General features: G+C 47.9%; 1 protein-coding gene across 1 annotated transcript in view; it reads left to right on the top strand.

Annotated features, from left to right (window-relative positions):
- The first annotated feature begins 665 nt into the window (after nt 1–665).
- akna (AT-hook transcription factor) overlaps nt 666–6,000 on the top strand; it is a 102,669-nt gene continuing 97,334 nt past the window's right edge. Inside the window, exon 1 of the mRNA XM_033049215.1 lies at nt 666–1,196. The gene's annotated coding sequence lies outside the window, so the exon portion shown is untranslated. The remainder of the gene's footprint in view (nt 1,197–6,000) is intronic.

Below are 6,000 nucleotides of genomic sequence, written 5' to 3'. Positions count from 1 at the left end.
GGTGTCAGTCACAAATGGCGTCTGCCCTCCTCGCCTTCTTACCTCTGCCACAGATCCTCAGCCTGTGAATCCACACACGTTATTGCAGCTGTAAGCTGACAGCAGAGGAAGCGGAACCTCTGCACGCTGCTTGCTGTGTGTGTGTTGGAGAACACGTGAAGCGTGTGAGTCACTTCCCTTGCTTGTGATTTAGTTCCCGGGATCCCGTCTCAGCTCGCCAGCCTGTAGCTCTGTGCAACTTTGCCGTGTGGCTCAACGGAGAGCCGCTGTTTGTGTGTCTGTCCGTGGCGAGGCAGAGTACTCCTGCTCCTCCCTGTAGCGCAGCCCGTCTGCTGTGTGGGATGGCAGCGCTGGCGTGGATCCAAGGGGCTGCCCCGGCCCGTCTCTCGCCTATAGCCCCGTAGACCGGGCAGCATCACCCGCCCCACACGCTGCCCCTGTACCGGTGGCGCAGCGGGAGAGTTGCTGCCTGACAGCGCCAGAGACCCAGCCTCGATCCTGACTACCGGTGCTGTCTTTACGGAGTTTGTACGTTCTCCCTGTGACCGTGTGAGTTTTCTCCGGGTGCTCCGGTTTATTCCCACACTCCAAAGACGTACAGGTTTGTAGGTTAATTGACTTCGGTAAAGTTGTAAATTGTCCCTAGTGTGTAGGATAGTGCTAATGTAAGGGGACCGCTGGTCGGTACAGACTCGGTGGGCCGAAGGTCCTGTTTCCGCGCTGTCTCTCTAAACCAAACTAAAAGTTGGGGCTGGGTTGGTGAGGGAAAGTTCCAACAGTGCGAGGCCCACCCGTGTAAACCATTCCCGGGGACAGGACTGGACCTCACAATGAGACTTCGGCTGGTGTATCAAGCCCTCTCTCTCTCTCCCTGATATTACAACAAGTTTCCTGTTTCTGGAGCCTGTTCCCTCCAGTGTTATATGAGCTCGTGTCAGGTTACAGCGAATCAGATCACCGGCGGGACAGAGACGACAAAATCTCAGCTTCTCTCAACAACGCCAAACTAACTCCACACGGACGCTGTAACCGGAGCTGAAAATCTGGGTGAAAGAAGGACGCGACTGGCTGCTGCCGCGGCCCGTCCAGCGCTTGGTTACTGCTTTGTGTTCTGTGGTTACTAAGCTCCCTCCCTCGCCGCCGCCGCCGGGCAGAAGCTGGGGACGATTCGAACACACCCGGTAGCTTCAGGAATGGTGAGTTCCTCCTTTGCCTGTCCGAATCTTCATCTGTTTCACAACAAATCTGTGCCGGTTACTAAACTCCCCGCCAGTGCTGTAACTAACTTCAGTCCTGTTCGCGCCAGCTTGTTCACCCTGAAACAAAGCAGCTGTGTCCCGCGCTCTCGCCCTCCGCACACAAACACTCTTCCTTGTTTTATCCCCCCCCCCCCGCACCCTGCCTGCACCCTGCCTTTGACCTACCCTCACTTCCAGCTCCCCATACCATACTTCACCACCCCCCTGCCTACAACCCCCCCACCCCACCCGTGGCTTCAACAGCTCTGTGGAACTCAGAGACTTTGCAAACCATTCCTACCCCTTTGAGTTTGAGTTTGGGTGTGAGGAAGGAACTGCAGATGCTGGTTTTTGGGAGTCTGAAAACTCTCACGTTCACGTTCAGAACAGCTTCCTCCCAATTGGTGTCTGACCTTCCACATCTGTGCCCTGGAGACTTAATCTGCTCTCAACCCGTCACCTTCCTCATGTTCATTAGTTCTGGGAGTAGAATTAGGCCATTCAGCCCACACCGCCATTTAATCACGACTGATCCCCCTCCTTCTCATCCCCATTCCCCTGCCTTCTCTCCATAACCCCTGACACCTGGACTAATCAAGAATATCTCAATCTCCACTTTAAAAATATCCATTGACTTGGCACTGAATTCCACAGATTCACCACCCTCTGACTAAAGAAATTCCACCACATCCTTCCTAAAAGTACGTCCTTTTATTCTGAAGCTACGACCTCTGGTCCTAGACTCTCCCACTAATGGAAACATCCTCTCCACATCCACTCTATCCAGGCCTTTCACTATTCGGTACGTTCCAATGAGATCCCCCTCAATCTTCTAAACTCCAGCTGTGCTGTGGTTCCTGACTCTGGCCTGTGCCCTGCTTTGGACCATGAACGAGGGGAGAAAGCTTTGAGTTGTTGGGGGTCTGAGAGTGTGTGGGGATTGCCCAGCTACCTGCCTGTGTCCATGAGTGGCCTAGGTCAGGCCAGTGTGTAGTTACAGTGCTCTGGGCCTGAGGGCATGGCCCCTGTTACCAGGGCAGCCAGTATGAAGTTACAGAGGGCATGGCCCCTGGTATTAGGGCAGGCCAACAAGGGTTTGTCACAGGCGTTGGTGGAGCTATACTTGATGGTGTGAGCTGGAACATTGTTCATTGGAGGACACAGATATGATATGATCAGATATGAAAAGAGAAGGTACACAAAAATGCTGGAGAAACTCAGCGGGTGCAGCAGCATCTATTGAGCGAAAGAAATAGGCAACGTTTCAACCGAAACCCTTCTTCAGACATGATAAGAGAACTCGAGGTAATGGAGCCGACCAGAGAAAAGGCAATTCTGGATTTAGTGTTGTCCAATGAACCAGATAAGATAAGAGAACTCGAGGTAAAGGAACCGCTTGGAGGTAGTGATCATAATATGATTAGTTTTAATCTGCAATTTGAGAAGGAGAAGGTTAAATTGCAGTGGCAGTGATGCAGTTGAACAAAGAGGACTATGAAGGCATGAGAGGGGAGCTGGCCAAGGTAGACTGGAAAGGGATCCTAGCAGGAATGGCGGTGGAACAGCAATGGCAGGAATTTATCGGCATAATCTGGAAGACGCAGGATCATTTCATTCCAAAAAGGAAAAAAGATTCTAAGGGGAGTAGGAGGCAACCGTGGATGACAAGAGAAGTTAGGGATAGAATTGAACTAAAAGAAAAGATGTATAACACAGCAAAGAGTAGCCGGAAGCCAGAGGATTGGGATTCAATTGTAAGGGGAATAGATAGGCGTTTCTGCGGCTGCAAACGAGACTCCAGGATGGTATGTTGCCTCCCTGGTGCAAAGGTCAGGGATGTCACTGAACGGCTGCAGAACATTCTGGAGGGGGAGGGTGAACAGCCAGTTGTCGTGGTACACATTGGCACCAATGATATAGGTAAAAAACGGGATGAGGTCCTACAAGGTGAATTTAGGGAGCTAGGAGATAAACTTAAAAGTAGGACCTCAAAGGTAATAATCTCTGGATTACTACCAGTGCCACGTGCTAGTCAGAGTAGAAAACGGAGGATATTGCAGATGAATACGTGGCTTAAAAATGGTGCAAGGGGGAGGGATTCAAATTTCTAGGGCATTGGAACCAGTTCTGGGGGAGGTGGGACCAGTAGAAACAGGACGGTCTGCACCTGGGCTGGAATGGAACCAATGTCCTTGGGGGAGTGTTTGCTAGTGCTGTCGGGGAGGATGTAAACTAATGTGGCAGGGAGATGGGTGCAAGAGCAGAGACCGAGGGGTGTAAAATGAGGGTAGAAACAATAGTTGCAAGGTGAAAAGTAAAAGTGGCAGGCAGACAAATCCGGGGCAAAAATCAAAAAGGGCCACTTTTCAACATAATTGTATAAGGGGTAAGAGTGTTGCAAAAACAAGCCTGAAAGCTTTGTGTCTCAATGCAAGAAACATTTGTAATAAGGGGGATGAGTTGAATGTGCAGATAGTTATTAATGAATATGATATAGTTGGGATCACGGAGACATGGCTCCAGAGTGACCAAGGCTGGGAGCTGAACATGCAGGGATATTCAATTTTCAGGAGGGATAGACAGAAAGGAAAAGGAGGTGGGGTAACGTTGCTGGTTAGAGAGGAGATTAACGCAATAGAAAGGAAGGACGTTAGCTTTGAGGATGTGGAATCGATATGCGTAGAGCTGCGAAACACTAAGGGGCAGAAAACGCTGGTGGGAGTTGTGTACAGACCACCTAACAGTAGTAGTGAAGTTGGGGATGGCATCAAACAGGAAATTAGAAATGCGTGCAACAAAGGTAAAACAGTTATAATGGGTGACTTCAATCTACATATAGATTGGGTGAATCAAATTGGCAGGGGTGCTGAGGAAGAGGATTTCTTGGAATGTATGCGGGATAGTTTTCTAAACCAACATGTAGAGGAACCAACGAGAGAGCAGGCTATTCTAGACTGGGTATTGAGTAATGAGGAAAGGTTAGTTAGCAGTCTTGTTGTGCGTGGCTCCTTGGGCAAGAGTGACCATAATATGGTTGAGTTCTTCATTAGGATGGAGAGTGACGTTGTTAATTCAGAAACAAGGGTCCTGAACTTAAAGAAAGGTAAATTTGAGGGTATGAGACGTGAATTGGCCAAGATAGACTGGCGATTGATTCTTAATGGGTTGACGGTGGATATGCAATGGAAGGCATTTAAAGACTGCATGGATGAACTATAACAATTGTTCATCCCAGTTTGGCAAAATAATAAATCAGGGAAGGTAGTGCATCCGTGGATAACAAGGGAAATCAGGGAAAGTATCAAAACAAAAGATGAAGCACACAAATTAGCCAGAAAAAGCAGCCTACCAGGGGACTGGGAGAAAATCAAAGTCCAGCAGAGGAGGACAAAGGGCTTAATTAGGAAAGGGAAAATAGATTATGAAAGAAAACTGGCAGGGAACATAAAAACTGACTGCAAAAGTTTTTATAGATATGTGAAGAGAAAAAGATTAGTTAAAACAAATGTAAATCCCGCAGTCAGAAACAGGCGGATTGATAATGGGGAACAAGGAAATGGCAGACCAATTGAATAACTAATTTAACTACTTTGGTTCTGTCTTCACTAAGGAAGACATAAATAATCTTCCGGAAATAGCAGGGGACCGGGGGTCAAATGAGATGGAGGAACTGCGTGAAATCCAGGTTAGCTGGGAAGTGGTGTTGGGTAAATTGAATGGATTAAAGGCCGATAAATCCCCAGGGCCAGATAAGTTGCATCCCAGAGTACTTAAGGAAGTAGCCCCTGAAATAGTGGATGCATTAGTGATAATTTTTCAAAACTCTTTAGATTCTGGAATAGTTCCTGAGGATTGGAGGGTAGCTAATGTAACCCCACTTTTTAAAAAGGGAGGGAGAGAGAAAACAGGGAATTACAGACCAGTTAGTCTAACATCGGTAGTGGGGAAAATGCTAGAGTCAGTTATTATAAATGGGATAGCAGCACATTTGGAAAGTGGTGAATTCATTGGACAAAGTCAGCATGGATTTATGAAAGGTAAATCATGTCTGACGAATCTTATAGAATTTTTCGAGGTTGTAACTACAGTAGTAGAGTGGATAAGGGAGGACCAGTGGGTGTGTTATATCTGGACTTTTAGGTCCCACATAAGAGATTAGTATGCAAACTTAAAGCACACGGTATTGGGGGTTCAGTATTGATGTGGATAGAGAACTGGCTGGCAGACAGGAAGCAAAGAGTAGGAGTAAATGGGTCCTTTTCAGAATAGCAGGCAGTGACTAGTGGGGTACCGCAAGGCTCAGTGCTGGGACCCCAACTATTTGCAATATATATTAATGATCTGGATGAGGGAATTGAATGCAACATCTCCAAGTTTGCGGATGACACAAAGCTGGGGGGCAGTGTTAGCTGTGATGCGGATGCTAGGAGGCTGCAAGGTGACTTGGATTGGGCGAGTGGGCAAATGCATGGCAGATGCAGTATAATGTGGATAAATGTGAGGTTATCCACTTTGGTGGCAAAAACAGGAAAGTAGACTATTATCTGAATGGTGGCCGATAATTAAAAGGGGAGATGCAACGAGACCTGGGTGTCACGGTACACCAGTCATTAAAAGTAGGCATGCAGGTGCAGCAGGCAGTGAAGAAAGCAAATGGTATGTTAGCATTCATAGCCAAAGGATTTGAGTATAAGAGCAGGGAGGTTCTACTGCAGTTGTACAGGGTCTTGGTGAGACTACACCCGGAGTATTGCGTACAGTT

This window comes from Amblyraja radiata, chromosome 32 (assembly GCF_010909765.2).
Source record: "Amblyraja radiata isolate CabotCenter1 chromosome 32, sAmbRad1.1.pri, whole genome shotgun sequence".
NCBI lineage: Eukaryota > Metazoa > Chordata > Chondrichthyes > Rajiformes > Rajidae > Amblyraja > Amblyraja radiata.
The sequence above is the reverse complement of the archived record's forward strand: the minus strand, read 5'-3'. Positions and strand labels throughout refer to the sequence as shown.